Source organism: Aethalodelphis obliquidens, unplaced genomic scaffold, assembly GCF_003676395.1.
Source record: "Aethalodelphis obliquidens isolate GAN/ISIS:26980383/991018 unplaced genomic scaffold, ASM367639v1 scaffold51, whole genome shotgun sequence".
Lineage (NCBI taxonomy): Eukaryota > Metazoa > Chordata > Mammalia > Artiodactyla > Delphinidae > Aethalodelphis > Aethalodelphis obliquidens.
Genome location: NW_020837995.1, coordinates 2,268,746 through 2,292,923, shown reverse-complemented (window position 1 = coordinate 2,292,923; position 24,178 = coordinate 2,268,746). Strand labels below are relative to the sequence as shown.

Genomic DNA, 24,178 nt, shown 5'->3' with positions numbered 1-24,178 from the left:
TTGGACCAACTTCTGGTCCGGGAGTCTTGTCAGGACCAGGTGAGCCACGTGTAAAACAGACAAGTGTAAGGGGGAAGGGAAAACTTTCCTTTAGAAAAGCAACCTATTACCATGAGCCTTCAAACGAAACTTCCAACACATATGAAGAAACCCTAAATATCAAGACAGGCAACAAGATCAACAATTGGAAGAGAAAATTATACAAATTTTAAATGTTAAACATTTAAAATATTTTAGTAATGTTTAGAATTCTTACCAAGATGAAAGAATAACAACCAACCACTATAAACAATAATAGCATAGTAGGAAAAATGTATATAAAAAGAAGTAACAATAGGTAACTACAAATTTAGAAATAACAGAAATGTAAAATATAGTTATTGAAAAGTTTAAGAGCTGGATAAACCCTGGCACAGTCAAGAATTTGTGAATAAAAGATAATACTAAATAATTAAAAATGCAGTATGAAACAAAAATAGGATAATAAGAAAGAATTGCAATTAAGAAACTCTGGCCCTGATTAATAGATAAAAAGGTAGACCATAAAACAGTACAGAAAAGAAAGTCTGTAAATAGAGACATGTACATATGGAAACTAATTGTGAGAACTGAAGGTGTACTGAAATTTGTGAGGGAAGGATAGACTATTTCTAAATCCAAACTTAAGAAAAATATTTATATTTCAAACCATACATAAGAATCAATTCCAGTGGATTAAAAATCTAAATGTGAAAAGCATGACAGAAAAAACTTTGGAAGAACAGAGTATCTTTATGACATTGAAATTCAAAAGGATTTCTTAAGCAAGACTTTTTTTAAAAAAAGGAAAACATGTTTTAAATTCAGTTTCACTAACATTACCAAAACTAAGTATGTTAAAAGATGCCCCTAGAAAGTGATAAGCCAGCACATGGAGAAGACATTTGCAAAACACAGGAAGTACAAAAGATTAGCATCCAGGATAAACAAGTACTAGAAAGAAATGAGAAAAGCAACAAATAGAAAAATGGGCAAATGGATAGTACATTCATGGAAGAAGAACTCCAAATGACTTTTTTTTTTTTTTTTTTTTTTTGCGGTACGCGCGCCTCTCACTGTTGTGGCCTCTCCTGTTGCGGAGCACAGGCTCCGGACGCGCAGGCTCAGCGGCCATGGCTCACGGGCCCAGCCGCTCCGCGGCATGTGGGATCTTCCCGGACCGGGGCACGAACCCGTGTCCCCTGCATCGGCAGGCGGACTCTCAACCACTGCGCCACCAGGGAAGCCCCCAAATGACTTTTTATAAACATATAAACAGACACACAATCTCACCTGTTCTCAGGACAATGCAAATTAAAACTACAATGGGATGCCACTTCACACCTAACAAACTTGAAAATATTAAAAAGTCTGCTAATACTAACTACTGGTGAGGAACAAGAATGAGAATTCCACACTGCTGATGGAAGTACTAACTGCTACAATCACTTGAAAATTCATTTTGACAACATCTACTAAACTGAAAGTTACACATAAATAAAACCAGAAATTCTACTCCAAAATTTAACCCAAATGGAGTGTTTACCATGAACACAAATGTTTAAAAGAACACTTGAGGAAGCACCATTTATAGTAGTGAAAGATAGAAATAAATTTCCATCACAGCAGTACCGATAAACAAATACTGAGTGATATATACACTCAAAGTAATACCATGCAGACATTAAAATGAATGACCTGGAGCTATACATACCAACACAGATTAATCTAGCAAATAGAATTTTGAGAGAAGAAGTTGCCAAAAAATACACACAGTTGGATGCCACTTTTAGACTTTTAAAACACATAATTGTATTATACATTATTTAGGGATTTTATACCTAAGTATAAAGAAGTACATGGGATTAATAAACAGTTTCACATAAGGGGAAGGTAGAAGGCACACAAATGTATTTGTGTAGGAGGCTGCAAATGTATTTCTAATGCTTTATTGCTTAACGGAGGTGTTGGGTATGATCATGATCTTGAATGCAACTAACATCTTAGCCTTGAAATACATAAAGCAAAAACTGACAAAATAAGTTAAGTGATAGGAGATAATACCCCTCTATTAGAAATTGTAGATCAAGTAAATAAAAACATAGTGACTGACACAAGTAACAACCTTGACTATCTATATCCCAGAACCCAACAAAAACAACACATCCCCTTTTCAGACACATGATATATTTGCAAAAACTGATGATTCACAGAGAAAATTTCTCAAAAAATTTCAAAGTAATACTATTATACACACCATGTTCACTTTCTATAATACAATTAAATTAAAATCAGTAAGAGGATAGACTAAAAAGTAAACCTAAAATTAGCAAATCTAATTAACCAACTTGTGAAAATAAACCAGGTAACTAAGCAGGGTTTATTCTAAGAATGCAAGAATTATATATCATCTGAAAATTTATCTGTGATATTTAACACACTAATACACTAAAGGAGGAAATCCATCATATCTCAAAATCTCAAAACGATACAGAATGACACAGAAAACAATCATGATAAAGCTCAACAGTCATCCTTGACTTTAAAAAGAGAAAGAAAAAAACTCTGAGCTAATTTAGAATAGAAGGAAATCAAATTCAGGACATCAAGAATTTTCCAGGGGTTTCCCTGGTGGCGCAGTGGTTGAGAGTCCGCCTGACGATGCAGGGGACACGGGTTCGTGCCCCGGTCCAGGAAGATCCCACATGCCGCGGAGCGGCTGGGCCCGTGAGCCATGGCCGCTGAGCCTGCGCATCCGGAGCCTGTGCTCCGCAACGGGAGAGGCCCGTGTACCGCAAAAAAAAAAAAAAGAATTTTCCAGCACACTTCATATGTAATAGTGAAACTTCAAGATTAAGAATATCCATGGCCACTCACATTTTCCTGCATGTACTACAGGTCTGGGACTATGCAGTTAGAAGAGAATGAGATGTAAAAACTGGAAAGGAACAGACAATACTAGTATTATTTATAATGATATGACTGTCAAAGTTTATACGGTAATACCATTTGTACAGGGTTTAGAAAACCCATGCTATACACTGTCTAGGAATACACAGATGACACCATTCACAAGTGACCTTCCTGTAGTTGTGCATGGTGGTCAGCCCCACAAAAACCTTGGGAGAGTGGCTGGGGAGATGGGCAGAGAAATTGGATTAAGGTGGGGTTACAAAAGCGGTCTCAACCCTGGCTTCACAAGTCGGAAGAAAATATGGCAAGATGTTTAAGTATAGATGATTAATATACAAGTGCTCATTCTACTTCCCTAATTTTCTATTCGTTCAAAATCATGCAGGATTCTCTTCTACAAAAGATAACGGATGTGTTCAAAAATCTCATATATATATCTATATATATATGCTCTTTTCTACATAAAACTTGGTTTAAAGTCAGTGAGAAAAATTGCCTACCTCAAACAGAGTGCATATCCAAAGTCCTAGTAAAAATACATTCCTCGTGGGGCATGTACAAGCATCAGATGATTTGACTGAAAACTTTGGGAGAAGTTCTCCACTCTTTATTGTTCTCCAATAAGTTCTCCACTCTGTAACTGACAGAGCCCTTTAAGGCCAACAAAAGGAACCTCAGGAGAAGGGGAGGTGAAGGTCAGTCTCTGGAGAGGCAGGTGAAAGCCAGCCAGCTTTAACGTGACTGAAAGTGGAATTTTCTAGTAAACCAGGCCAGACAAGTACCCAAGAGGGCAGGCCACCTGCCCAAGTTTCTAAGGGCAACAGGACACTTGTGTCTCCCACATGGTGGAAAAGTACTCCAAAATACAACATACTACACCTGCCACTGGGCTTAAGTGCCTATAAGTATAAGGTCTTGGTTTGCATTGCTTCTACCAGTCAGAATTTAAGAACTGGTTTTTCATGTCTATATCTATCTTCAAGTCTCTCTCAATTCTAACACCAAAGATGAGAAAACCTATTAGACATATAGGAAAAACAACAAAATAAGAGTTTGGGATGGAAAACTGAGTGGCAGCTTCTCTGCAGGAATACGGTAAGAAGCAAGGTCACAGTGAGACCCAGCCCAGAAAAACTGGACAGCGCGACAAGCCCTCGAGTCTAGCCCATACCTCCACAGGGTTGCCAGATTTAGAAAATAAAAATGCAAGATGCTCAGTTAAAAGTGAACTTCAGCTAAACAGAGCATTTTTTAGTGTCGGTGTGTCTCATGCAATATTTGGTACTTACACTAAATAGTTATTGTTTATCTGAAGGTCACATTTAACTGGACATCCTATATTTTATCTGGCAACCCTAGTCAGGATCTTTCGGCACTCTCAAGGGGAACTGTACACAACAGGCCAGGAATTTCTAAAAACTGGAGACTACGTGTACACACAGGTAGAAAGAGAGTCACACTAGCATCTTTTAGCTAGCCAGAAACACTGGTTCTAGACATTTCAGTCTGGCTTGCCTTCTTTAAAATCTCCTGAATTTTGTTGTTTTAGTTTTACAACGGAAGTGTGAGTTTCCTTTTCTTCCCATCTGATCTTTTCAAATGATTTTTCACTGAAAGTTACAAAAAAGTCAATTACCTGCTTTTCAAAGTGAACACAATGAACAGTGACCCCAAATGAAGCGGACACAACACACACACCACTAATGCACACAGTACCTACCTTCCCTTCTTGTAGAGAGTGAGGAATACCATTGGTAAGAGCATATGAAGACAAGCACACGCTGATTCCCAGGCGAAACACAGTTGCCCTTCAAACGCACACTTCTGAAAAAGCAGTCACACCCAGTTGACTACCTCTGATCTTGCTACAGTGTTACTACGGTCAAAAATCAGCCAAGATAAAGCAGAGAGGCAACCAGCTCGCTTGTGAAAGCCAAACTTCTGCACCAGCCAACCGACTTAACCCTTCCCGGTCAAGTCTCTATTCGATGGTTCTCAGCCTCGTCTACATGTTACATTCACCTGCGGAGGCTTAAAAACTACTGAAGCACAGATCCCAGCCCAGAGGTAGATTTAACTGGTATAAGATGCATGTTAGGCACCGGAATTTTTAACAGCTTTCCGGGTGATTCTGATAGACAGCCAAGGCTGAGAACCATGGCTACTGTTAGCATGATCCTCAAACAATGATGTCTGGTGAGGCTAGAAGGGGATGCCTCTATCTAGACTGTAAAAAGCACGCCCTCTATCTGCTAACTCCAAGTTCTCCTCCATCCAAGGTGACGCACCAAGAGCCAATGCACAGGACTTGGGCTCCTCCTTGCTCTCCTGTAGTTCCCCTGAAATTTTAGCATCCAGAAAGAATGTTCAAAGGGCAAGATTATATAGAAGAGACTGCAGATGGGAATAAAAATGGCGAGATCTTCTGGTCAATCCCATTTTACCGGTAAACCCCAAAGTAACCTGCCAGATTATCATTCTAGAAATGCACCATCTGGGCAGCACGCAAAGGATATCAGCTCAATTCACAGAAATGTGCAGTTGTTTAATTGAAGTATAGTTGATTTACAATACTGTGTCAGTTTCAGGTGTACAGCAAAGTCATTCAGTTGTATACATACATACACACACGTATATTTTTTCAGATTATATATATACACACACATATATCTTCAGATTATTTTCCATTATAGGCTATTACAAGATATTGAATATAGTTCCCTGGGCTATGCAGTAAATCCTTGTCGCTTATCTATTTTATGTATAGTAGTTTGTATCTTTATTCTCATACTCCTAATTTATCCCTTCCCCCTTTCCCCCTTTGGCAACCATAAGTTCGTTTTCTATGTCTGTGAGTCTGTTTCTGTTTTGTATGTACATTCATTTGTATTATTTTTAGATTCCACATATAAGTGATATCATATAACATTAGTCTTTCTCTGTCTGACTTATTTCACTTAGTATGATATTCTCTAGGTCCATCCATGTTGCTGCAAATGATATCATTTCATTCCTTTTTTATGGCTGAGTAATATTCCATTATATATATACACCACACTTCTTAAACCAATTATCTGTTTATGGACACTTGGGTTGTTTCTATGTCTTGGCTACTGTATTGTAAATAGTGCTGCTATGAACAGTGGGGTACAAGTATCTTTTCAAATTAGAGTTTTCATCTTCTTTGGATATATGCCCAGGATCGGGATTTCTGGATCATGTGGTAGCTTTATTTTTAGTTGGTTTTTTTTTTAACATCTTTATTAGAGTATAATTGCTTTACAATGGTGTGTCAGTTTCTGCTTTATAACAAAGTGAATCAGTTATACATATACATATGTCCCCATATCTCTTCCCTCTTACATCTCCCTCCCTCCGACCCTCCCTATCCCACCCCTCTAGGTGGTCACAAAGCACCAAGCTGATCTCCCTGGGCTATGAGGCTGCTTCCCACCAGCTATCTATTTTATATTTGGTAGTGTATATATGTCCATGCCACTCTCTCACTTTGTCCCAGCTTACCCTTCCCCCTCCCCATGTCCTCAAGTCCATTCTCTAGTAGGTCTGCATCTATATTTCTGTCTTGCCCCCGGGTTCTTCTGACCATCTTCTTTTTTTTTCCTTCAGATTCCATATATATGTGTTAGCATATGGTATTTGTCTTTCTCTTTCTGACTTACTTCACTCTGTATGACAGACTCTAGGTCCATCCACCTCACTACAAATAACTCAGTTTCATTCTTTTATGGCTGAGTAATATTCCATTGTATATATGTGCCACATCTTCTTTATCTGTTCATCTGTTGATGGACACTTAGGTTGCTTCCATGTCCTGGCTATTGTAAATAGAGCTGCAGTGAACATTTTGGTACATGACTCTTTTTGAATTATGTTTTTCTCAGGGTATATGCCCAGTAGTGGGATTGCTGGGTGGTATGGTAGTTCTGTTTTTAGTTTTCTAAGGAACCTCCATACTGTTCTCCATAGTGGCTGAACCAATTCACATTCTCACCAGCAGTGCAAGAGTGTTCCCTTTTCTCCACACCTTCTCCAGCATTTATTGTTTGCAGACGTTTTGATGATGGCCATTCTGACCGGTGTGAGACGATACTTCATTGTAGTTTTGATTTGCATTTCTCTAATAATTAGCAATCTTCAGCATCTTTTCATGTGCCTGTTGGCCATCTGTATGTCTTCTTTGGAGAAATGTCTATTTAGGTTTTCTGCCCATTTCTTGATTGGGTTGTTAGTTTTTTTTGATATTGAGCTGTATGAGCTGTTTGCATATTTTGGAGATTAACATTATTTGCAAATATTTAGAAATGGGCAGTTTAGTCTGGCAGCAAAGCTTCAGGTACTACTGGCTGATACACCCAACACACTCTTCAGAGTGAAACCCGGTCAGGAAACATGTATCTTTCATCCCCAGAAGCCCCAGTCAGAGGTTCAAGGCAAAGTCTTGATTAACTCTATTACAGAAATGAGATACTCCTTAACTTTCTCTTCCTTCCTACTGATAAAATGATAGACCAGGGCTTCCCTGGTGGCAGTGGTTAAGAATCTGCCTGCCAATGCAGGGGACACGGGTTCGAGCCCTGGCCTGGGAAGATCCCACATGCCGCAGAGCAGCTAGGCCTATGAGCCACAACTACTGAGCCTGCGCGTCTGGAGCCTGTGCTCCGCAACAAGAGAGGCCACGATAGTGAGAGGCCCGCGCACCGCGATGAAGAGTGGACCCCGCTCACTGCAACTAGAGAAAGCCCTTGCACAGAAACGAAGGCCCAACACACCCAAAAATTAATTAATTAATTAATTAAAAAAAAGAAATGATAGACCAAACCACAGGAAGTCATTTTCACTAGTTCAAAACTAAAATAGGAAAAGGATAAATTTGCCATCACAAAAGGTAAGATGCCTTCCAGGTTTCTATGACAAACGAGAATTTTCTTGTTTTACTGAGGAAATGACATTATCAGAAATAGTCTCTTCCTGCAAATTAAAGCTGGTTCAGAAGACCATACAAAACTTAAATCATAAAATCATGGAATTTTAAAAATTTTTATACAATTTTAAAGGTTACTTCCATTTACCGTTATTACAAATTATTGGCTACACTCCCCGTGTTGTACAATACATCCTTGAGCCTATCTCACACACAAGAGTTTGTACCTCCCCCATCCCTACATTGCCCCTCTCCCTTCACTGGTAACCACTATTTTGTCCTCTATATCTGTGAGTAAAATTACAGAATCTTAAAGACAAAATTTCAGAAGGCACTTAGACCAGTGCCCCTCCCTCAAAGTACATAGGAAGAAACTAATATCCAAATAAAATGACTCATTTGCTTTAGAAGCTCAGATCCATACACAGATGAAAACACATTTTATAACTACAAGAGGAAAAAAAAAACACATGGCTATTCAGCAGAGCTCAGATTTCCTGACTAATTCTAACAAGTATTTTCTACCATACTCCAAAGCCTCTTCATGACTTTTAAATGAGGTCAGATGTTCAGAGTGAAGGGAGAGGGCAAGAAATGGAAGTTCTGAAGGGGCTAGAACATACTGGGAAAAGCAGCTGCTATAAACACAGGAGTGCAGTCTAGGAACACGTATGAAGAGCTGTGGACAGGGTGGGGGGCCCACTCACATCAGGACCATGAGTCACAGGGGCAGAAGTACAGAGCGTACCTTTTTCTCCAACAGCTTCTGCAGTCCAGATCAAGGGAGGGAGATGCAAATGTTTAAATCCCTCCAGGGCTGGGGTTTTATCAGACAGCTGCTACAGAAGGTGACGAGGTCAAGAAATCAAGGACATTACCAAGAATGTGACTGAAGAAAGAATTTCAATGCCCTAAGAAGGGAGGGAAGACAGGAAAGGCTGACAGACATCAAGGAAGGTGTTTGGCGTCAAGTCCCCAAGGAAGAGAAGGAATCTGTGTTTTGAGAGAACTGAGAGGAAAAGCTGGAGTGAAAGATGATGGACAGAAACTGGATGTTATAATTTATCTTTTCAAGATAAAAGCTCTCTTGAGTAAACATAAGATCTAGGATGTAGACACCGTGTATCACCTGACTGAAATGAAAAAGACTGCCGCTGGGAGGGAAGAGAGGCCAGGATTTGGAATGGGTTATCTATGTGGCCCTTAAAGGAAAGTAGAGGGAGTGACCTGGAAGGTCAAGGGATGAGTGTATGCAGCAAGAACAGGTACACTTGAAAGTCACATACTACATCCTGAAGCTCCCCCAAAGCAGAAGATCATGTGACTCTTTATGGGTTGATATTCTAGCTTACTTGGATTTTTGTTTTGCTTTTAAGAGCTCTCACATCACAGGGATAAGGAGCTTGTAATGAATATATCCGTATGGGTTTAGTGACGTCATTAGGATCTGGTTGCGACTATAAAGCCAAGTAAATGTTAACACTTACATGTAGCATTTTCTATTACCAAGCCATATTTAAGGCTGTCCTAATAACATACAGTATTTCCTCCAACATAAGACATCATTGATTTTAAGATGAATCAGTATTTATGTACCCCTAGGAAAGAAAAATTTTTTCTTTTCCCGATTTTTTTCTTTTCTTTTTTTTTTTTTTTTTTTGTGGTACGCGGGCCTCTCACTGTTGGGGCCTCTCCCGTTGCGGAGCACAGGCTCCGGACACGCAGGCTCGGCGGCCATGGCTCACGGGCCCAGCCGCTCCGCGGCATGTGGGATCTTCCCGGACGGGGACACGAAGCCGTGTCTCCTGCATCGGCAGGCGGACTCTCAACCACTGCGCCACCAGGGAAGCCCCATTTTATTTTCTTGATCAGTGACCCTCAGTGTCCTACAAGATGGAATACTATCATGTCTCCCTCTAAGGATTAGAGTACATAAGGCAAACCGCTTAGCACAATGCCCAATTCATAGAAGACAGTCAGTAAATGTTCATACTAGCTGGTTCTAGCAGCAGTCCATTTTTGTTGATGACGATGTTAACACTTCATGATTCTATTGATTGCTTTTTAAACATTGGGTTTCATGATTTAAAAATGGTTTCCAAATAGAGGAACAAAAACGGTATCTTACACTCTATTAATACTTCTTTGATTACCAGCAAGGTTGAACGTTTGTTCCTATGTTTATAGGATACGGAAACAGTGACTCTGACTTTGTATTTCTTTGACATCTGTTGCCATAGTAACTAAGGCAGTGAGCTACAAAGGGAGTGCGTGAATCCACGAGCCTGGCTCCCAGCTTGCTGGCTGAGAGAGCCAAAGGGGCAGAGCAGCCAGAGGCTGTATGATCCGAGGGCTGGATGCATCTGGGTACTTATTCAGCTGTGGCTTCTCTATTAGGAGCAGCTGTGAATGGGGCTCCAGGAGTCACCCTCACGAAATGAGGCACATGATGACAGTTGGAAGAGGAAGAGTAAATATTACTAAAGATGAATGGATATGGTAACGGCCAAGTGGAAAAAACCTGTGGACGTGTGGGGATGCGTTGGTGCTGACTAGCTGGTACCATGAGGGATGAATTTCAGGAAACCACTAATTGGGGTAGATCCTCTGCAGAGGACTGGGCCTGAGTCACATCTGTTCTGTGGGATGTGAGTTCTGTGAGGAAGTCCAAGTCCTCAGGCTGCATCAGCTGCAGACCCTCCAGAGTGCTGGCTCCTTCTGGTAGTGAGAGTGGAAAGCTTGGGTTGGTGTTATCATGATTTTTTGTTTGTCCTCGTCAATGAATACTGATGGAACTGGGCTAGGATTCAGAGGAGATCCTGTAGCCAGGCTTCCTGGGTTCAGAGCCCCCTTATTAACCATGTGAACATGAGCAAGGACTTCATCTCTCTGGGTCTCAGTTTATCTCTAATACGGGGGCAATAATAACAATACATCCCACATAAAATACATAAAACTTTTATAAGAATTCAATGAGTTCAGATTATATTTCACCTAATGTATGATACACAGCATCCGCATCTAAAATTACAATTTTACAATTGACATTTTACAATCAAAGTCGGTGGAGGGCTTCCCTGGTGGCGCAGTGGTTGAGAGTCCGCCTGCCGATGCAGGGCACGCGGGTTCGTGCCCCGGTCCGGGAAGATCCCACATGCCGCGGAGCGGCTGGGCCCATGAGCCATGGCCGCTGAGCCTGCGCGTCCGGAGCCTGTGCTCCGCAACGGGAGAGGCCACAACAGTGAGAGGCCCACATACCGCAAAAAAAAAAAAAAAGGAAAAAAGAAAAGAAAATGCGTACTGTCTTTGAGAAGGTCAATCTGGCTGTAGGTATCCTCTTGTAACTGAGACAGCAGACTCCGGACCCAGGAGGCCTGGTTTGCATTCTAGCTCTGCCACTTACAAGTAGTGGGATCTGGCTTGAGTTATTTCACACCTTCTGTGCCTGTTTTCTCATCCTTAAGTAAGGGTAATGATTCCTACCTCACAAGGCTGTTGTAAAGATGAGTTAATATTTGTACAGTACTTAGAGCAGTGCCTGGCACATAGGTGTATGACACATATTTCTAGCTGTTATCGCTATTCTTATTTCACCTTCACTCTTAACGGATAACTTTGCTTCCTACTTCACTGAAAAACTGGAGCAGCCAGAAGAACCTCTGCATCCTCCCACCTACCAGCATTGATACCCATATTCTCTGCCCTTGGGTCTGTTACTAGAGATGACTTCTCATGCTCTTGGATCTGTTACTACAGATGACTTTTCATGTATTATCAAAGCCAACCCCTCTGCTAGTACATTAGATCTCTATCCTAATCATTCTCTTAAAGAGATCATTCCAGGAAGTCTGCCTTCTTCCTACCTCAAATTTCCCCTTTCTATTGGAACCTTCTCTCTGGCATACAAAAGAGCTATTATGTCTCCCATCTTAATCAGAACAAAATGAAATCTTTCTTTTGATCCCACATGCCCCACCAGCTACTACTCCCACTTTAGTTCCTTTCGCAAAACTTCTCAAAAAAGTGGTCTCCATACTGTGTCCAGCTGCCATTCTCTTAAAGCCACTCCAAATTAGACTTTTGCCCCTAATCCCTTCCACCAGTGCCCTCTATGCTTCTAAATTCAGTGGTCAATTCTCACTCCTTACTTTTCCTGCTCTACCATTTGACACACTCCCTCCCCCGCACCACTCCTTGATACACTTTTTCTACTTAGCATCCGGAACTCCACCATCTCTTGCTTTTCCTGCTGCCTCGCTGGACACTTTTCTCAGTTTACTTTGCTGATTCCTCCTCTTCACCTCAATCTCCTCCTGCTGGAGCTCCCCACGGTCACTCACTCCTGGTTACCCTTTTCTATCTACCCTCAGCATTTCACCAGTCTGAGTTTTAAATATCAACTTTCCTATGCACAAATGACTCCCTGACACACATCTGCAGCTCAGAAGCCCTCCTCCCCAGCTCCACACTCACATACCATCCAAATGCCTGCAAACACTTCCTTGTATATGTCAGATCAACACCTCAAGTTTCACACATCAGAAATAATGCCTGATCTTCCCCCTACCAGCCACAGTCCTCTCCTCCAGTCGATGGCCATTCCATCCTTCCATGGCTCAAGTCAAAAACTCTGCCGTCATCCCTGACTGTTCTCCGGCACATCCAACCTATCAGGAAATCCCGATGGTTCTGCCTCCAAAACAAATCCAGAATCTGATTATTTTTTACTGCCTCCTTTGCTATACCCGTAGTCCATGCCACCATCCCCTGAGCAAGCACAATTTCTTGCCTGGATCACCAACATGATCTAATAACTGTGATGTGGGTCTGCCTGGTCCCAGACTCCCCTTCCCCGTGCCCCAGTCCCTAATTCAACACAGCAGCCAGAGTGGGCTTTTCCAGACAAAAAGAAAATCATGTCAAGCCTCTGCTCAAAATCCTCTCACAGCTCCTGCCATTTCACTCTCAGCACAAAGGCCAACATCAAACAAGATTCCACATTGGCCTGCAACACCGCCTGTCAGGGGTTCCTTCATCTGTTTTGTGCCATGGACCCCTTTGGCAGTTGGCAGTCTCTAGGGATCCCTTCTCCACATAATATTTTTAGATGTATAAAATGAAATACAACGGACTACAGAGGAAACCAACTCAGTTTTAATTTTAATTGTGATATAGTAACACATGTACTCCCTTTATTACTACATGAAATAAGAGGATCTAGTGGCAGGTCTAATTACTAACATAATTTTGATGTGATGCGATGATGAACACAACCATATTTTAAGATACCTGCAACACCTATCATGTGATATGATAATATCTATGACTTCTATTGCTGACAAGGTCATTGGTTCTACTAATTTATTCTAGGTTTTTGGTCTGCTGAAAAATGTTAAATTTCAGTTAGATGTTATTGTTAAAAATAAAAGTGAAATTTTTTCCCACCCAAATTAATAGACCCCTGAATTCTATCCCTGGACTCCTTAGAGGTCCTTAGACCCAAGGTTAAGAACAGCTGACTCTACATTTCTTCTCAAATCTCCTTTTCTGGCTAACTGCTTAACAACTGCAGTTACCCAGACCACACAACACCCATTCTGTACTCAGAGCCTTTGGACTGGAGCTTCCCCTCCCCTGCATTCCCTTAACTCTTTCTCTTTTCTTATTTCTTTGCTCAAACGTCACAGTCGTAAGGAGTCCTACCCTGACCACACTATTTAAAACTGTAACCAACCCTTCCACTACAATCCCAATGCCTCTCATCTGGCTCTTCTTTTCCATAGCATTTATCGCCATCTAATCTACAATTTATTTACTTTATTTCTTTATTATCTCTATTCACCACTATCATCCTCCCCCACTCCCTTAGAAGGCAAGCTCCTAGAAAGCTGGAATTGTCTTCTTCTTGATTCACTGATGTATTCAAATGCCTTGAACAAGTCCTGGCATGTAGGAGGTGTTCAGGCTATACTACTTAAATAAATGATGCACTTCAAATAAAATTACTGTTGAATGTATATTATGTGAATTATTTCTTCTATACATAATTCCATGTAAGAACACATTATAGCATTTTATCCTTTCATCATCACTCCATATCCGATATTTCTTTCCATTCATTCCAAAGTGGATCCTCATTTCAGTTCTTAGAAATGCCTCTATATTTACTGAAAAAGGATGGGGCATGGTGTGAGCTGGTGTAAGGTGACATGCCTATCAGTTCAAAGGTGCAAAACTAAGGTTCAAATATTGGCTTCTCTCTTTACTAGCTTTGTAAAACTCAAGAAAAGTATATAATTTTTTCTAAGCTGCAGTACCCTCCTTAGTAAACTATGAATAATTATCTACCTCATAACATTACACTAAGGATTACAGTTATTTAATCCATGTATAACATTTAGTGCATTTCCATAGGGCCTGACAGATGTAAAACACAGATTCGTTATTAGTTATTATCACTGAGAAATGGAAATACCCTCTTGGAATACAAGCAGCAGAGTATCCATTTGTGCCAGTTATGAGTGTCTGGTATCCACCCCCCCCCAGAAAGGATAATTTAGAAGAGGTTTCTAAATTGTAAAAGCAATATAAGCATGCTTATATTTAAGAACTGGAATTCAGAAAACATGAAAATCCACCCCCCAAGACTCCACTGTTAGTATTTTGCTGTACTTCTTTCTGTTCTTTGTTCTATACATCTTATCAGGGTTGTAACCATTCACATCTAGTTTTTTTTTAGCATCTTTATTGGAGTATAATTGCTTTACAAAGGTGTGTTAGTTTCTGCTTTATAACAAAGTGAATCAGCTATACATATAAAAGATATGGAACACATCACGCATTTGCATGTCATCCTTGCGCAGGGGCCATGCTAATCTTCTCTGTATCGTTCCAATTTTAGTATATGTGCTGCCGAAGCAAGCACCACATCTAGTTTTTTAAATGACTTTGAACTCTGTAGTAACTGACTTATTTCTAATCCTTATTAATATTAAGAATCCTGAATAGCCAAAACAAACTTGAGAAAGAAGAACAGAGCTGGAGGAATCACTCTCTCTGACTTCAGACTATATTACAAAGCTATGGTAATCAAAACTGTATGGCACTGGCACAAAAACAGACACATAGATCAATGTAACAGGATACAGAGCCCAAGTATAAACCCACACACTTACAGTCAATGAATCTAAGACAAAGGAGGCAAGAACATACAATGGAGAAAAGACAGTCTCTTCAATAAGTGGTGCTGGGAAAACAGGACAGCTACATGTAAAAGAATGAAATCATAACATTCTCTAACACCATATACAAAAATAAACTCAAAATGGATTAAAGACCTAAATGAAAGACCGGATACTATAAAACTCCGAGAGGAAAACACAGGCAGAACACTCCTTGTTATAAATCACAGCAATATATTTTTGGAGCTGCCTCCTAGAGTAATGGAAATAAAAACAAAAATAAACAAATGGGACCTAATTAAACTTAAAAGCTTTTGCACAGCAAAGGAAACCATTAACAAAATGAAAAGACAAAATGTGGAATGGGAGAAAATATTTGCAAATGATGTGACTGACAAGGAATTAATTTCCAAAATATACAAACACCTCATACAGCTCCATATCAAAAAAGAAGCAATCCAATCAAAAAATGGGCAGAAGACCTGAACAGACATTTCTCCAAAGAAGACATACAGATGGCCAACAGGCACATGAAAAGATGCTCAATATCACTAATTATTAGAGAAATGCAAATCAAAACTGCAATGAGGTATCACCTCATTATCACACATCGGTCAAAATGTCTATCATCAAAACATCTACAAATAATGAATGCTGGAGAGGGCGTGGAGAAAAGGGAACCCTCCTACACTGTTGGTAGGGATGTAAATTGGTGCAGCCATTATGGAAAACAGTATGGAGGGTCCTTAAAAAACTAAAAATAGAACTACCATATGATCCAGCAATCCCAATCCTGGGCATATGTCCAGAAAAGATGAAAACTCTTAATTCCAAAAGATATATGCACCCCAATGTTCACAGCAGCACTATTTACAATAGCCAAGACATAGAAACAACTCACGTACACATAAGCAGATGATTAGTTTAAGAAGATATATATACATATATATGCGCAATGGAATATTACTCAGCCATAAAAAAGACTGAAATATTGCCATTTGCAGCAACATGGATGGATCTAGAGAATAAGTGAAGTCAGACAGAGAAAGACAAATGTTGTATGATATCACTTATATGTGGAATCTAAAAAATAATACAAATAAATGTATATACAAAATAGAAATAGACTCAAAGACACAGAAAACAAACTTATGGTCACCAAAGGGGAAACGGGGGGGAGGGATAAATTACTAGTTTTGGATTAACAGATACACACTACTATACATAAAATAGATAAACAACAAGGTCCTACTGTATAGCACAGGGAACTGTATTCAATATCTTGTAATAACCTATAACGGAAATAATCTGAAAAATGTACATATATATATACATATACACACACACATACACCTGAATCACTTTGCTGTATACCTGAAAGTAACACAACATTTTAAATCAACTTCACTCCAAAAAAAATTTTTTTAAATAAATAAAGACATTGATTCACTTTAGAGAAAGAAAAGAACAAAGCAAGACAGAAACCACACTCCCGTCTCACTGACCTCCCAGAGACGTGGCTCAGAGTCCTGGATGATCAGCTCATACCTGACACAGAAGCAGGATGGTCCTCCAGGTACAGCACAACAAGACAGAATGTCTTTGTTCCTGGTAGTGACACACATTCCCACTCTCCTTCAAACCCTACAGCTGATCTGAGTTTGGGTGAGGAGGGGAAAGAAAGTGTGAGGAGGTTGGGGGAAGAGTCTAGAAGCTTCTTCCCTGAGACTCTAGAGAGATGGGCTGACTCCACAGGTGCAGGGGTGGGAAGGGAGGGGAGCAAGTACTCTGAGCAGGCTCATACCGGAGGGAATTGGCTGGTTCCTTTATAACCTTAGGCTCCGGTTATAGCCACTAAGAACAAGGCAGTAAGCCACAGGGAAGGGAGTCCTGCGATGCCCTCGGGAAAGGCAAACAGCATTGACACGTTTTGCAGAAATGAACCTGCCACTTTCAGTTTCTTTGGCACACAGAACTAAATAAATGTCAGCTATTATCACACACATGATCATGCCTGGATCACATCCAGTGAGCTACATTTTTAACATGGTCACAGGTGATTCTGAGGCAGCAGTTTTCAAAGTACAAACCAGAACAGTGCTCTTCAAACTTACGCTCATACACCCACTACAATTTTTCTAAAAAATACCATACTCCTCACACATTTTTAAATTGACATCTGAAATTTGTCACTGTAAGTTTAAACAGTTGCAAAAACAAATTCTGGACAATTTATGAATACTAATCTTAAAAATATAATGATTACTCTTTTAAATGTAGTTAATAGACTCTAATAATACCATATTTGCCATTCAGCATTATCTGTTTAAAAAGGCTGTGAACAGATGGCTTTAACATTCAGGAATTTTACCCGGTCCTTTTCCTCCTTTTAAACATTTCAATTTCTTTTCTTTTTAACAGAATTTATCCAAAAGTAATAGTTTTATGCTTCAATGCCTATTATTCACCCTCTCATAATTTCCAAGGAATACAAATGTAAAAATGATTTTTAAAAATTTTCTCTGATCACAAAAGTAGTTTTAGGTTTACTTCTGGGCTGAGTTATAAAAATATTTTATTAGCACCTAACTATGAAAACATATTGAAATATGATAATTATTAAAAATTAAAATTTAATTGGAAATGTATCTTATTGGAATGGATAGGATCAATTTTTTGGTCCTCTAATAAAGGCCTCCCAGATACCATTATTTGAAATTATCCTTTCTTTGACACCCTGGAGGTTTTCACATCTGAGCAAGGTAGAGCCAGATTTGCAATAGGTGAGATACCTTCCCTTTATAAATTGGGTAGGCGATCCATTTAAATTAAGAGAGTACTAATGAAAGCTGAGGATGTGGAAGGTAATTTGCTCAAAATTATCCATGCCTCTACCCCTTGGAGGGTCCTTCTGCATCCCCCAGTTTAAAGACTACTCATCTAGCACTATAGCCAAAATACCCATGCATCTTGTGAAAAAGGCAGATTCACGGTCCCTGCTCCAGATACCTGAATTAACAGGATCCCCAGATTACTTTTCCCCTCTCTGAAGACTGAGAGACGAGTTGGGATATAAAACAAACGCATAAAATGTTAAATGATGTACAATTTAAATAAAAATTCAACAACAGATGACCTATCTTAGGTAGTACCTGGTGGCCAAAGGATTCAGAGACACTCATGAGAGGGTGGGATAGTCAAAGGCTTTTTTTTTTTTTTCAAAGGCTTTCTAAAGGAAGCAACGCTGGAACTGGGGGAAGGATGGGTAGAATGTGAAAGATAAAGAGGCAGAGGTAAATGGTTTACCAAGTTTGAAAAGTAAGGTATTGATTTTGTTGACTAGGAAGGAGCAATTAATGCCCTCAAAAAGTGACTCATCACAGAGACACCCTGGTGGGAAGGCACTGGGTTATTGTGCCTGAGTGGTGCAAACATAATTACTTACTGTTGAAGACAGAAATACGTTGAGAATATTAATTTAGGTAAATTGGTTTTAGACAACTGGTTTTGTGTGAGTTTGTTTCAAGCAAATTGACCTAGAGCTGAACACATATTTTATCCATGGATTGGGTAATCCATAAACAGAAGGATAACTATATATCACTAGTAAGTCCCACACTCATTCCAGGCTGGGCAAAAAGAGTTCAAATTCAAATTATTTTATTCTTCTAGTAGCCCTGGCAATAGGCTTAGCAAAAGGTATAAGCCATCACCGAAAATGAAACCAAGAGCACCTAGGCTTTTTATTAACTCTGATTCCGTTATCACTGAGTATCACAAAGATTTTTTTAAATGCATCTGTTCACAGGAAAGTAGAAATCACTGACTGCCCCTATCATCTATCCTTTGGACCACTATAAGGACCACTCCAAACTGGTCTTCCTACTTCTCCACAGCAGCCACTCACCTCCCTGCCAGATCTATACTCATCCTCGATACCTCTAAAGCAGTCTGACAACACCTGTATCTGGTTCTGTTACTCCTCTGCCTAAAACCTTCACGCCATATAATTTCTCTCTCCTGAAGACCTGACCTCCTCAAAGTCTACAGACATAATGCCCTTGCATATCACTCGCCTTGCCTCTCATCTATCAGTCATAATAAACTACCTGCTATTCTTCAAACAAGTCCTGCTCCATCCTTCCTCTGCCTGTTTGGTCTAGCTTGCCTCCACCTGACCACCTGACTTATCCAGCCTGCTATCTTCCATGTCTGCTCAGGAGGCCTGTCCTAGTTCCCCCAAAGAGGATTGATCATACTCGCCTTTGTGTTCTGTGATATGCTATGCATTCTTCAATAAGACTATTAGACCATTTTATTGTACTTATCTGTGTACATTTCATCTCTCTCTCCCCCATGCTACTCTCTGTCACCTACCTACTACCCTGCCACCAAAAAAAGCAAAAACAAAAAGAACCAAGTTGCTTGAGTGAAAGGATCTTGCCTGACACATCTCTGAATTCCAAGCATCTATCAAACTTACCAGTATATAGTAGATGCTCAGTAAATATTTGCTAAATGAATGCATGAACATATTATTATTTGTAATAGTGGAATTAATAATCAATGAATTAGACACTAATAATGTGCTAGATGTTACTAAATAAGAGTTAGGTATGATCTAGAAGCAACAGTAACTGATGTCACCACCATTTACCTGCAACTTCTAAGATTACAACACAAGATAGAATATGTGCTCTAAATAAGTCAAGGGAAATCCCCTAGGAGTCGCCCTCACTATGCCATGTAACTCAACACACAATAGCAACTGTTTTTCAAGGTTCATTTCCACTTATCTTGATCGGTGCTACACTGAAGAAGAAATCTTAACACTGAGGAAAAAAATAACATCAGAGAACACACGGGGCAGATCTAAAAACCATTTGGTTGTTGTTTCCATTTTAACAAATCCTGTGCACCACTGTGGAGTCACTGTATACTTTGCTACTTAAAATATAGAAAATGTCCCCATAGTTTCCCTTATCTTGAATTCACAAAATTCATTATATTTGGCTAAGACCTTTCCTTATTTAAAATGACCAGAAAATCAGCAAATCAAATTCAGCATTTCATCATGATGAAATAGTGCAGAGATGGTTCCACACTAATGAATCTAAAATGCAATTACTGGATAATCAGATTAAAGAAAATCACATGAATCACACAGTCATTTCAGTAAATATATCCCTCATACATTAAACTCAAACTAATTTTTGTGATATCAACACTTAGAAGCCCAGATATATAAAGAATGTTCCTTAACTTGATAAAGATAATTGATCAAAAAAAATCTCTGACCAACATAATTTTTAACTGGAAAACATTAGAAGGAAGCCTAAAAAATCAGGAATAGCACAAGGAAGTCTACTAATCACCACTTTTCTAGCTTTGTTTTGGAGGCCCTAGGCAGTAGAAAAGGTCTAGTAAAAAAAGATAGGTAGGGCTTCCCTGGTGGTGCAGCGGTTGAGAGTCCGCCTGCCGATGCAGGGGACATGGGTTCGTGCCCTGGTCCGGGAGGATCCCATATGCCACGGAGCGGCTGGGCCTGTGAGCCATGGCCGCTGAGCCTGCGCGTCCGGAGCCTGTGCTCCACCACGGGAGAGGCCACAACACTGAGAGGCCCGCGTACCACAAAAAAAAAAAAAGAAAGATAGGTAACGATTTGTGTTTTATTTTCTAGTGTTAAAAACCTGATTAAAAATGGGCAAAGGATTTGAATAGACATTTTTCCATAGAAGATACACCAGTGGCCAAAAGGCACCTGAAAAGACACACATCACCAATAATTAGAGAAATGCAAATCAAAACCCAATGAGACACCACACTGATTAGCATGGCTAATATTAAACAAACAAAAACTCAGAAAATAACAAGTGTTGACAAGGTAGAGAAATTGGAACTTGCTCACTGTAGTGGGAATGTATCCCTATACATTCAGCAGCTATGAAAAACAATATGGAGACTCCTCAAAAAATAAAGATAACATTGCCATACGATCCAGCAATCCCACATCTGGGTATACACCCAAAGGAATTCAAAGCAGGGTCCCAAGGAAATATCTGTACATCCATGGTGATAGCAGCATTATTCACAATAGCTCAAAAGTGGAAGCAACCCAAGTGTCTACTGACGGATGGATGGATAAACAAAATGGGGTACAGACCACAGAGTGGAATATTATTCAGCCTTAAAAAGGAAGGAAACTCTGATACATGTTACAACACGGATGAATCTTGAGGACATTATGCTAAATGAAATAAGCCAGCCACACAAATACTGTAGGGTTCCACTTCCATGAGGTACCCAGAGTAGTCAGATTCATAGAAATAGAAAATAGAATAGTGGTTGCCAGAGTTTGGGAAGAGAGGAGAAATGAAGAGTTGTTTAATGAGTATAGTTTCGGTTGTGCAAGACAAAAGAGTTCTGAAAATCTGTCACACAAACATGAATATACTTAACACTACTGAACTCTACTTAAAAATGGCTAACACCTATTCACCTATTGTGTAAACCATTATGTGCTAATATACAGAGTGTTAATAAATGTTTTCAATGAGTAAAATGATAAAAACTTTTCATGGTTAAGATAATAAATTTTACTTTATGTATATTTTATAATTAAAAACACAAGCTGTCATGATTTGTCTACAAAAATTCCAAGGCTCTCAACTGAAAAAACTAGTAGAACTAACATGAGTATAAAATCAGAATTAGAAACATGAAAGTCGCTTTGTTATACCAACAAAACCATTTTAAAACATGACAGATGAATACCATTTTTAATTAAGTCTGCAAAAATTAAGTTAAATGGCACGAGCTATAAGAAGAAAACTGTAGAGCTTTACTGAAGAACATAAACGAAATTCTGAATAGCCAGAGAGATAAATTATGTTCCTGGATAGGAAGACTCAGTATTACCAGGCCTCTCATATTGATCTATGATTTAATATAATCCCAATGGAAATTCCAATCTCATCATTTCATAGATCTTGAGAAACTGACTTTCAAGTTCATACATAAGAGTCTATGTCTACAACTACCCAAACAAAATTTAGCAGGAAAAGAAGAATTGAGGTAATTTGAAATGCCAGATATTTAAATAACTTTAAAACTGTATCAACTGCAAAGACACAAAATTGGCACAAGGTCTAGATAGACATAAACAAAAAACATTAAAGGATCTAGAAATAAATCAGCATATAGAAAGGCATTTATATATGTGACAGTTAGCACTCCATATCTGTCGAGCAAGAACCAACTATTTATTAAATGTTGGGGCAAATAGTTGTCAATCTGGGAAAGACAAAACTAACAGTGGCTTACATTATTTTGGTTCCACAATGAGCCGGGCACTGTGCTAAGGTCCCTAAATGCATTATTTTATTGACTACTAAAAACAATTTTTTTACACAAATAAGGAACCTAAGCACAAATAAATAGGAAATCATCTTGCCCAGTAACTTGCCCAGTAAAAAGTAATTAACTTGCTTCAGTAACTGCTGAAGCCTAAAATTTCACTCCATGTCATTAGATTCCATAACCTAAGCTCCCTACAGCACACTGCCACCCTTAACAACACATCCTTATGTATGCCACACACAGAAACAAATTTTAGACTGAATAAAAATCTAAACATAGATGCATATTAGTTAAAATATACATATTGTTCAACTTTAGGTTAGGGAAGGCTTCCTTCAGACCATCAACAATAACGACAACTCCAGAAAAGGTATAACTACATGAAACATAAAATTTCCATATAATGAATGAAGGCAAAAGGTAAAAGACATGGCAAGCTAAAGACTAGGATTGCGATATATACAACAAAGGACTAACTGCCTTAATGTACGAAAACCTGCTTTCAAATCAGTAAGAATAGAGACTAATGACCCAATTTACAAAAGGGCAAAGAATACAAGCAAACAAGTCACAGAAGAAGACAAAATGAAAAGATGTCCAACTATGCTAGTATTGAGAAATACAAATTAAAAACAGTAGTATGCAATTTTTAACCTTAGATTGGCGTAAGCTAAATGAATATTGGTGAAGTGTGAGTAATGGACATTCTTGTGTTAGTTGAGTATATTTAGTGGGTTCAGTATTTTCAGAGGGCAACTGTGTAGTATCTACCAGTGGTTAGAATGAGTAGGAACTCAAAAAAAAAAAAAATGAGTAGGAACTCTAACACACAATTCTGCTTCTCTCTTATCAAAGTACTCACAGGTATGCACAAAATAGATGTATAATAATTTCATTAAAGTATTGTTTGCAACAGTGAAAGATTCTAAGTGATTAAAAGGTTTGTAAATCAGCAAACAGTTCAATAACTTATATTTACTATTTTATTGAGAGAGATTCTATCTAACAAAAAAAGTCAGAAAATGGAATTTTAAAAAACGTGCACAACTGCATCAAAATTTTAGAATACTTGGGAGTAGATTTAAATTTAAGGGAAGCTAAAACCTTCACAAAGAAAACTAAACAGAGAAATCAGAAAAGGCTATATTCAAATAAGTATGTAGGGAAAGATACATATTATGTTTGTGGAATTAAAAACTCATTGTAAAGATGTTGATGCAATCAAAACAATAATGTCAAAATTGATAAAGTAACTCCAAAACGCATATGGAAATGCAAAGAGCTGAGAATAACCAAGGTAAAAGGACACACTAGTAGATCATGACTTATTATAGTTGTGGTCATTAAGACAGTGTTACACTGTTACAAGGTTAGATAAAACCTAGAGAATACTGGAACAGAAGAAAGAGTCCAGGGGAAGAAGGTGGGTTTTTAAATAAATAATTCCAGATAATTTTAATATAGAAAAAACAAACTTGATCCCCACCTCAACTCATACACAAAAATCAATGCCCAGTATATTGCAAGTCTAAATGACAAATAAAGAGCACTAATTCCTTAAGATAATTTAAGGGAATATTTTCATAACTGAGTTAGGAAAGGATTACTTTAATAAGGCTCAAAATGCCCTAACCATAGGACAAGACTGATTATAGTAAAAATGAGAATTTCTGTTCATCAAAAGGCACCATTAAGATAGTGAAAAGCCAACCCACAGAGTAAGAGAAAATATTTCCAACACAATTAACCAAAGGGCTCATATCCA

General features: G+C 38.9%; 1 protein-coding gene and 1 non-coding gene across 2 annotated transcripts in view; both read right to left on the bottom strand.

The window, feature by feature from the left end:
* Nucleotides 1-24,178, bottom strand: part of FMN1 (formin 1) — a 300,963-nt gene that overhangs the window by 261,991 nt on the left and 14,794 nt on the right.
* LOC113608170 (U6 spliceosomal RNA) lies at nt 14,692-14,798 on the bottom strand. The gene has a single exon (XR_003428239.1). It is a non-coding gene; the product is annotated as a U6 spliceosomal RNA (small nuclear RNA).